Raw genomic sequence first — 10939 nt, 5'->3', positions numbered from 1 at the left:
TAGAGGTCTAAAAAGAGGCATGTACATATGTAAATATATTTATATAAGATGGTGAGGAAATGGATCTATGTGTGTGTATATATACATATATACATACATATATATACATATATATATATATATATATATATATATATATATATATATATATATATATATATATATATATATATATATAGTATTAAGGCAGCAGATGGACACATTGGGCCTCCACTCAAATACTTACTCCATGCAAGAACACTTTGTTCTATTAAATTGGCATTCCATGATACAAATCTTCCCGACATGATTGCTGAAGACAAATGTGCGTATAAGAAAATGTGGTGAAGAAAGCTGATGGTGCCCAGCTCCCAAAAGATATAGTGTCTGGGGTCTTAAAGGCCTGCATATAAACAAGCAGCAATCTATCTCAGAAGCATCAAAGCCCACATGGAAGAAGCACACCAGCCTGTTTGATCATGAGGTGTCGAAGGGACCAGGTATCAGACATCAAAGAACAAAAAAATCATATCAGTGGTTGGCCACCTTTCCAATATTATAGCTGAAGACAAATGTGTGCATAAGCAAATGTGGTGAAGAAAGCTGATGGTGATCGGCTATCAAAAGATATAGTGTCTAGGATCTTAAAGGCTTAAAGATAAACAAGCAGCCATCTAGTTTAAAAGCAACAAACCCCACGTGGAAGAAGCACACCAGCCTGTGTGACCACGAGGTGTGGAAAGGATCAGGTATCAGGCATCAAAGAACAAAAAGTCATGTCATTGTAAATGAGGGTTAGTGCAGAGTGGAGACCTAAAGCCCATCTGTAGGCAACTGGATACCCTCTTACTGAAGGGTTGTGGGGAGGAGATGAGCCAGTCAGGTTTCAGGGTAGCAATGATGAAACATACAACTTTCCTCTACTTCTTAAATGCTTCCTCCCCCTACTATCATGATCCCAATTCTACCTTACAAATCTGGCTAGACCAGAGGATATACACTGGTACAGATAGCAACTTGAAACACAAGGAATCCAGGACAGATAACCCTTTCAAGACCAGTGGTGAGAGTGGCAATAATGGAGGGTGGAGGGAAGGTGGGGTAGAAAGGGGGAACCAATTACAAGGATCTACATATAACCTCCTCCCTGGGGGATGGACAACAGAAAAGTGCGTGAAGGGAAACGTTGCACAGTGTAAGCTATGACAAAATAATAATAATTGATAAAGCATTAAGGGCTCTTGAGGGAGGAGGAGTGGGGAGGGAGGGGGAAAATGAGCTGATATTAAGGGCTCAAGTAGAAAGCAAATGTTTTGAGAATATGATGGCAACAAATGTACCAATGTGCTTGACACAATGGATGTATGTGTGGATTGTGATAAGAATTGTACGACCCCCAATAAAATGATTTAAAAAATAAAGAAAATATTCAACTTCTCAGTCTAACAATAGTTTCTTGTCAGTATTAACCTCCTTTTAAATGTGACAACAAACTTGTTTACAGAACAGAAAATATTCTACTTTTTTTTTTAAGTATTATGGGTCTCATTGTCACCACTGAAATTAATCCACAGTGATGGAAGCAAAACCTGCCATCCTTTCAGCCCCAACTGTCGGCCTGGACACCATGATCAGCTGTGCCCACTTTCACAGACTGAGGCTGAAAATATTCTATTTCTAGGAAAACATGATGTAGCCAATGTAAATGTTGGTAATCTGTGCATGTGTTTATATATTTCATCTCTGTTTTAAACTATTTTTGTGACAGGTACATTTGGCATATTTTTATTATAAGTTAGCTGAGTGGACAGTGAAACGCAGTGCCTCATTTCATTTTGAACTGGTCTTTATACCATCGGGTTCTACACTCCCACAGGAGTTAAGCTCCTGGAAGTAAGTGGCCAGTTGGATTCACCATTTTAGAGCAAAATCATACCACCAAGTCCCACCGGACACTGACACTTCAAGAAACAAGAACTGTACCTGTGAAACCCATGTAAGACCTGTGGCTTTTGCTCAAGAAATCCAGGCAACTATGAAAGCCCCTTTATATATATAGCACTAATATCAATTAAGGCCAACTCATGGATTGCCTTTTGTCTGTTACTCTCCTTGAACTTGCACTTCACAGTTCTCCTTTTATTATACACGTATAAGCTGTGGTTAATTATCAGCCAACACTCCTCACAACTGCTCTTGTTAGATATTTATGCCAATCTTCAGAGCTCTTCAGAGAAGCCTGTCCAGGTTCTTTATAATGCTGGGCTCAAAAACCAAGTTGTAGGAATTATAGACCTCCCCTGCTACCGTTTACTTATAAGTGGCTACTTATAAGGGTCTCATGTACCCTGTGATGGGAACACATTTCACTGGAATAGGACTTAAGAGCCAAGCATCCATGTTCTATACTCCCCCACATTCCAATAGGAGATACCCATGCAGTCTTTGATGAATACATGCTGTAAATTCACAATGAAAATACATGCATGCCACAGGCCAATTTCCCTGTCTTCCAGACCGGTGTTATAAGCTTGCCAACTTTCACATCCACAAAATTTATCTGTTCTATGTAGTGAACCCTATACAGGAAGATCCTTCACAAGGGGCACATTGGGGGACAAACATCTAGTACTGATGGCCAACTCCTACAGGGGAAGTATGGGAGGATATCACTGCTCCCTCATATGGAACACTTCTCAGGAAAGAGTCTTTATTGACACAACCATGCGTGTTATGTTGTGGGAAAACGTAGTGAACAACACATCTAAGCACAAACACCCTTTGTTTCAGACTTTTAACTGTATCAGCCTTTTTGGGTACTTACTTTTGGAAACACACTTAAAAGAAGTGCTAGTATAGAGGTTCTGGTTCAAGAGAGTTAACTGGCCAGTCAAGAGTGAATTCCCTCTCCAATAACAAGAAGGAAAGCACTAAGGAAGAGAAAGTGTGGTGTGAGTAACGTTATAGAATGCCTCAATATATAATGGCTCAGATAAGTAACCTGAATCTTCTGAGGTCCAGAGACAGCGGGAGATGGAAGAGGAGATGAGGAAAGGGGAAATGTGCCCCAAAGCCACTTTGCGTTACTTACGACTCTCCCAACACATTGAACTCAAGGCAGCCAAGTATAGCCACCTTCCTTCCAACTGGCTCCCTATGTCCCAGCCCTCCAACTGCTCATATACTGTACTCACCCTCAACCTGCATGAAAATCATAATCCCCAGGCTAGGACAGCCTATGTGATGACCTTGCTTCCTGGCCAATGAGCATACTGCACCTCCAGGCCTCTGGCTGGCCTTCCCATCTATCTCCTAACCAGCAAGTCATGTATACCAAGTAGAGTCTGACTCAGAGAAAACCTATAGATAGAGTAGAACTTCCCTTGCAGATTTCTAAGAGTTTAACTAACACTTTGGGGAGTAGAAAGCCTCAAGTTTATCTCATGGAGAACTTGGTGGTTTTGAACTGCTGACTATATGGGGTTAGCCTAGTGTATAACACATGACCCCACCAAGTCTCCTTCAAATGAAATGTTTCATTAGGTAAATCTTATGCAGAAGACCTCTTTAAAATGATGACAAGCAGTGATGCTACTTTCAGGATTAAGATGTGCCTGCTCTAGTCCATGAGGTTTGCAATGGCCTCATATGCATGTGAAAGTTGGATATTGAATAAGGAAGACTGGGGAGCAATTGATGGATTTGAATGATGGTTCTGTTGAAGAATTGTACATGTACAATGCACTGCTAAGAGAAGAAACAACTCTATCTTGGAAAATATACAGCCAGAATCCTCCTTAGAGGCAAGGATGAGCAGACTTCATCTCATGCTTTCAGGAGAGAGACTGCATCTCATGCTTCCAGTATTGGAAAAGAACATTATACTGTGTAAAATAAGGAGGCAGTGAACACAATAGCACTCTAGATGAAGCAGAGGGACCAAAGACCTCCCTGAGAAGAAAGGTTGCCGCCATGACACAACAGTGGGCTCAAACACAACAATAGTTGTGAGAACGGCTCTAGATGAGTTGCATTTCATACTGCTCTCCACAGGATCTCTACGATTCAGACTTAACTATTAAGTCTCGATGACTTAATAATACTTAACAGCAACAGTAAGGTAACTTAATTATACACCATTAAAGGACAACAAACCCACCCCTGGTCTGTCAGTTTGTATTCCTCTGGTGTCTTGTATATTGCTGTAATATTGAACACTACTAGGTCAGCAGTATTTAAAATTCCAGCATGATCACTCACAGTGAACAGATATCTTAGTCTGGTAGCAAAGAATGGATTATGGAGAAGAAAAAAGGCTGTCCACTTCAGATAAATTTAGGTTAAAATATAATACATTATCAATCGATTTCCCTTAGTTCCCATTTTAAAATTGCTTCAGTTTTTAATATTTCCTGTTTTCTTTTTACTTGAGGTTTTTCTAGACGTTGTCTAGTCATTGTTGTTTTCTGTTGTTGTTCTTTTATTTTTGGTATTTTTGCTTGATACTTGTTTGCATTTTGTATAATTTTATTTTTTAAATCCATAGACCTATAGAGGCAGTAACTGGGTTGATAATTGTGTAGAGCAGTGGTTCTCAACCTTTCTAATGTCGCGACCCTTTGATACAGTTCTTCATGTTGTGGTGACCTCCAACTATAAAATTAAGTTCATTGCTCCTTCATAACTGTAATTTTGCTACTGTTAAGAATCATAAATAAATATCTGATATGCAGGATGTATTTTCATTGTTACTAATTGAGCATACTCAAATCATAGTGATTAATCACAAAAACAATATGTAATTATATATTGTGAAATATTTATTTCTAATAACAAATAAATGAAATTTTGTCTTGAAGCATGGTGTAGCCTGTGGGCAGACCCGCCTGGAGACAGATAAAGGAGCAGTGTCTCAGTTCCTAGGACCATCAGAAATACGTGTTTTCTGATGGTTTTAGGCAACCCCTGTGAAAGGGTAGTTCTACCCCCAAAGGGTTGTGACCCACAGGCAGGGAACCGCTAGCACAGAGGCATGACAGGGGTTGAAGGGGGGAAGAAAATGGTCTGAAATTGATTGTGATAATGATTACACAAATCTTCTTAATATGATTGGATAATTAAATTGTATGATGCATAAGGTATGTCTTAATACAACTTTTTATATAAAAGAATTTAGTAAAATATTTTTTAAAAGTGGAAGTTTAAAATTTCTCCTTTTTGATTAAAAAAACTGTTTATTGTGGCACATATATGTAGCATAAAATGTCATTCACTTTGGCCTGCTACTCAAGTACTCTCTCGACAATTTGTTCTCATAACCAGGCAGTCCATGATGCTCACCTTTCCAACACAATCGCTGAAGACAAAATGGGTGCATAAGCAAATGTGGTGAAGAATGCTAATGATGCCCGGTTATCAAAAGATATAGTGTCTGGGGTCTTGGAGGATTGAAGATAAACAAGCAGCCATCTAGCTGAGAAGCAACAAAGCCCACATGGAAAAAATGCACCAGCCTGTGTGATCGCAAGGTGTTGATGCGATCAGGTATCAGGCATCAAAGACACAGAACAAAAAATCATATCAATATGAATGATGGGGTATGCAGAGTGGAGACCCAAAGCCCATCTCTAGATAATTGGACATCCTCTTACAGAAGGGTCACAAGGAAGAGATGAGCCAGTCAGGGTGCAGTATAGCACCGATGAAACATACAACGTTCCTCTTGTTCTTTAATGTTTCCTCGCCCCACTATCATGATCCCAATTCTACCTAATGAATCCAACTAGACCAGAGCATATATATGGGAACAGCTGGATAAGAGCTGGAAACACAGGGAATCCAGGACAGATAAACCCCTTAGGACCAATATTGAGAATAAAGATATCAGGAAGGGATAGGGAAGGTGGGGGAAGAAAAGGGCAACTGATCACAATGATCTACATATAACCCCCTCCCAGGAGGACAGCTAAAAGAAAAGTGGGTGAAGGGAGGTATTGGTCAGTGTAAGATATGAAAAATAATAATTATTAATTATCAAGGGTTCATGAGGGAGGGAGGGGAGGGAGGGAAAATGAGGAGTCATCTGGTTTCATGTAGGAAATGGCAAATATGATTTTCAACTTTTGTAGTTTGGTTAATCCTAAAGCAACCTCTTCTTGAAGCATGGCACATACCTCTCCTTGTCCAACCACTAGCAAAAGAAGACTTCTTCTATTTTGGAATTTGACTACAGCAAAGGAGCAATTTTGCTTTGTAGGGTATAAAGAGAGGCTGCCATGTGGTTGCTGAGCTGGACCATTGCAAAAGAAAATTTAGCATAAATTTGGAGAAACACTGCCATGGTCCCAGAGGTGCTCCAACTACATTTGTTGTGGTGTTGAATCCTACTAAAAAGGGAATCCATGTCATTCTCGTCATGAGATTTTGTGAGACATGCTTAAGGGAATAGACATGGAAGCTGTTACATTAGTATGGGATGAACCCTACTAATACATATAAGTATGGGATGCACCCTAACATTCAATGTGCAGCCCAGTTAGTTGGTAGGCACCGATAATCAGAGTCTCCACAAACAAAATATCACCCTTACATGTGGTGTAGGGCATTGTGATATAATGATACATGAAAGATTCAGTGTCATTATACCAGCTCTCTTTTTTCTGTTTTTTAAATCAGTGTAATGGGGGTGAGTTAGTTAAAGTTTATTGTGCCAACATGGCCTATAAAGACGTGGGGCTAATTGCAGGGCAGAGAGATAAATGGCTCAGTGAGCTTCGCCTTTTAGTTCTCAGATCTCTTGCGCTCTGATGGTCGGACCAGGGTTGCCTTAGATAGTTCTGTGCTTCAGCTGGCAGGCTTACTTCCTGAAAGACATCCCTGAGGAGAAGCCACATGGTCCTACCCTGATGCAGCCCTGGGTGCTGGAGCAGCTGGGTGGAGACCTCTGCCAGCACTGAGATGCTTACACGCTCATTGATTCTGCTTTCCTCCTGCAGTTGTTGTCATAGTGTGTGTTTTGTGAGATGGAGGAGGACTTTGTCATAGTGTGTGTTTTGTGAGATGGAGGAGGGATTGGTTTTGGACATATGGATTAATGTTGGACTTGAGGGCTTAGGCAGCACTCGGTTGGGATGTTTTCTTGATGTGTAGTTACCTTTATATAAAGCACATATACATGAGTTTCTGTCGATTTGTTTCTCTAAAGTATCCAGACTAATACATTATGGTACCTTGGGAGTGGGGTACTAGAAAAACAAATCATAAGATAGAGAGTAGATGTTTGTTTGACCACTCCCTCCAGGTAGTTTTCTTCTTTGTCTAGCCAGAGGTCAGATAAAGCCAAACTGTTTACTCAGTTGTTTTCTGAGGGAAATATAAAGGTAGGAAGCTTGTAAGCCCACTTGCTTTCACGCATTAAAATTTTGTCTTTAGATGGGTTTAGGCCATGGCTGCAAAGAAAGCTTTGAAAATGTATGCCCTACCCAGTGCTTTGGAGTGCTCAGGAACAATGGTCTTCGTCAGAGCTGGAAAAAAATCTGGAACCATGAAGAAAACTCCTCTCTGAGTCTTAACGTTAAAGGGAGCATATGGGCAGGCTGAGATGCTTTCTAGGTGACCACCTGGATCTACTAGTTGAGTGGAAGTGGGAGAAACACAGCAATAAAGAGATGGGTTGAGTTTGGCCACTGACACCTGTGGTTTACAGGAAATAGAGAAGAAGACGAGAGCAGGTTGACTGGTCTAAAGTTCATGACCTAGCACGAGGGGGCTAGATTTGTTGAGAATTGGTGAGAGCCCATGGTCTAAAAGCAAGTCAACCAATGGGCACCCTGTGGAGGTTGAGTGAGGCAGCCCACATTGAGTTGGCCAGAAACGACCAGATGGAGATTTTTGAGCCTGTGAACTGGTGCATATTGTTGTTGATTTTATGGATGGCCTGTCCGGATTTGACTTTGCTTATGGATGCAGATTTCACAAGGTTCCAACTGGAATGAAGATTTCTTCATGTTGAAAGATATGATTGTCTCCTTAGAACACTGGGTTGATGTAAGTGGGCAGTATATAAATTGGAAACCCAAAATAGGGGGGATAAAGTCATGAGTGGTTGGTTTACAGACTTTCATAGGTGGGGGAACATATTAAGAAGATTAAGATGTAGGTGCTAATAACTGCAATTGTGAGGCTAAAGAATTATGTATATCACAGAGTCCACAGATGTATGTAATAACACTGAATATCAATGGCCCGAACTCAGGAATTAAGAGGCAGAAGCTAACATACTGGCTCAGAAAACATAACCCATCCACTTGCTGCCTCCAGAAGACACATCTCAAGCTTGCAGACAAAAACAGGTTAAGAATTAAAGGCTCAAGAAAAATACACTAAGCATATGTCAATGCAAAAAAAAGTAGGGGTAGCATTCTTAGAATCAGACCAAATTGACCTAAAGATACAGGCCATAACAAGAGACAAGGAGGACACTATATAATGCTCAATGGAACAGGACACCAAGAACTAGTGAGCAAATAAACATATATGTGCCTAATGAGAGACCTGCAAAATTTGTAAATTAAACACTCCAAAAGATGAAAAAAGAAATAACAGGCTCAACAATTATAGTTGGTGACTTTAATATATCACTCTCTGAAAAAGAAAGATCATTGGGAAAGAAACTCAATAAGGAGGCTACATATCTAAATAGCACAATTGGACGACTTGACTTGAGAAATATTTTCAGCGCTTTCCACCCACAGGCAAAAAATTCTTTCCAAGCCCACATGGCACATATTTGAAAATAGACCACATGCTGGGACACAAGTGGAACTTGAGTAAATTCAAGCACATAGAGATTGTACAGACATCTCTCCCTGATCACTGTGCCATAAACCTGGAAATTAACAGAAGGAGAGTGAAAAAAAAACAAAAACAAGGGCAAACAATTGGAGGATGAACAGTTCTCCATTGCAAAAGGAGTGGGTACTGACCCAGATCAGAGACGAAATCAGGAAGTTCCTAGAAACCAATGGAAATGAAAATATGATGTACCAAATCCTGTGGGATAAAGCAAAGGTATTTATCAGAGGAAGGCTGAGAGCAATAAGTGCACACATGAAAAAAGAAGAGACTCGTGGATGATATGCTGGCATAAAACTTACACCAATTAGAGCAGATTCAACAGAACAACCCTACAAATAACAACAGGATAGATATAATATATCAGAGCTGAGATACAGGAGAGGGAAAACAAGAAAACTATGGAAAAATTAATGCTGCTCAATATTGGTTCTTTGAAAGAATTAACAGAATTGATAGGCCTCTGTCAAACCTAATCAAAGAAAGGAAGGAACAAATGACATTTGCAAGGATGAGGGATGAAACAGGGAACATTACACAAGACTCTAATGAAATCAAAAGGATAAATTACAAAGTACAATGAAGGTCTATACTCTCTAACAAATTCAACAATTTGGAAGACATGCACAAATTTTTGGAAACACAATCCTTTCCTAGACTATCCCAGATGGATGTCAAGAACCTCAACAGACCCATATCAATGGAGGAAATAGACAAGGTAATTAGGGGTTACCAACAAAAAATCCCCTGGGTCAGATGGTTTCACAGGAGAATTCTACCAAGCATTCACGGATGAACTGACCCCAATCCTATACAAACTCTTCCAGAAAATAGAAGAAGACAGAAAACACCCAAACCCTTTCTATGAAGCTAGTACAGCTCTGATAACTAAAGCAGGCAAAGATGCCAAAAGACTAGAGAACTACAGACCAATATCCCTAATGAACATTGATGCAAAAATCCTTAACAAAATACTGGTCAATAGAATACAAAAGCATATCAAAAAAATAATTCACAGTGATCAAGTGGGATTCATACCCGGGATGCAGGGATGGTTCAACATACGAAAGACCATCAGCATTATTTGCCACATTGGCAGGAAAGATGATAAGAACCACATAATAATATCGATAGATCCAGAAAAAGCATTCCACAACATCCAACACGCATTCCTGCTTAAGACACTCAAGAAGATAGGAATAGAAGGAAAATTCCTGAATATTATACAAGCCATATATGAAAATCCAACAGCAGGTAATGTTGTAGTTAACGAAGAAAAGACGAAAACAATTCCACTGAAAAAGTGTACCAGACAAGGATGCCCCTTGTCCCCACTCCTATTTAGCATCATACTGGAGATCCTAACTAGCAACATAAGGCAAAGGAACGATATTAAAGGTATTCATCTGGGGAAGGAAGAGGTGTTATTATCATTACTCACAGATGATATGATTCTATATATCGAGCATCACTTAAACTCCACAAGTGGAGTGTTGGAAGCAATAGGGGAAATGGCAGAGTGGGAGAATACAAAATCAACAAACAAAAATCTATTGGATTGCTCTACACAATCAGAAAAGATCACAGAAGAGACAATTTTCAACAGCCAAGCACACATTGAAATACCTAGGGATATACCTGACTAAAAAGCCAAAAGATTTGTATGAGGAAAATTATAAAACACCACTACAACAAATCAGGGTCACCTCAACAAATGGAAGAATATCCCATGCTCATGGATTGACAGACTGAATATAGTAAAGATGTCAGTTCTGCCCAAGGCACCATATAAGTTCAATGCTATCCCAATACAAATACCACCATCCTTTTTCAAAGAATTGGAAAAACAGATAACCAACTTCATATGGAGGGGGAAGAAACCCAGAATTTGCAGAGAACTCCACAATAAGAAGGACAAAGTGGGAGGGCTTGCTCTACCTGACTTTAGCATGTACTATACGGTCACAGTAGTCAAAACAGTGTGGTAATGGTATAATGACAGATATTCAGACCAATGGAAAAGAGCTGAAGACCCAGAAATAAAAACATCAGCATACAGGAAACTGATCTTTGATAAGGGCCCAAACAATATTAAATGGGAAGTAGA

At 39.8% G+C, this 10939-nt stretch overlaps 1 non-coding gene across 1 annotated transcript; it reads right to left on the bottom strand.

Annotated features, from left to right (window-relative positions):
* Positions 1-1510: 1510 nt before the first annotated feature.
* On the bottom strand, positions 1511-1641 carry LOC142437757 (small nucleolar RNA SNORA1). Its single transcript, XR_012782279.1, has one exon. It is a non-coding gene; the product is annotated as a small nucleolar RNA SNORA1 (small nucleolar RNA).
* Between the last annotated feature and the right edge of the window lie 9298 nt (positions 1642-10939).

Source organism: Tenrec ecaudatus, chromosome 1, assembly GCF_050624435.1.
Source record: "Tenrec ecaudatus isolate mTenEca1 chromosome 1, mTenEca1.hap1, whole genome shotgun sequence".
NCBI classification, from domain to species: Eukaryota; Metazoa; Chordata; class Mammalia; order Afrosoricida; family Tenrecidae; genus Tenrec; species Tenrec ecaudatus.
Note: the sequence above shows the minus strand (reverse complement) of the source record. Positions and strands in the feature narration are given on the sequence as shown.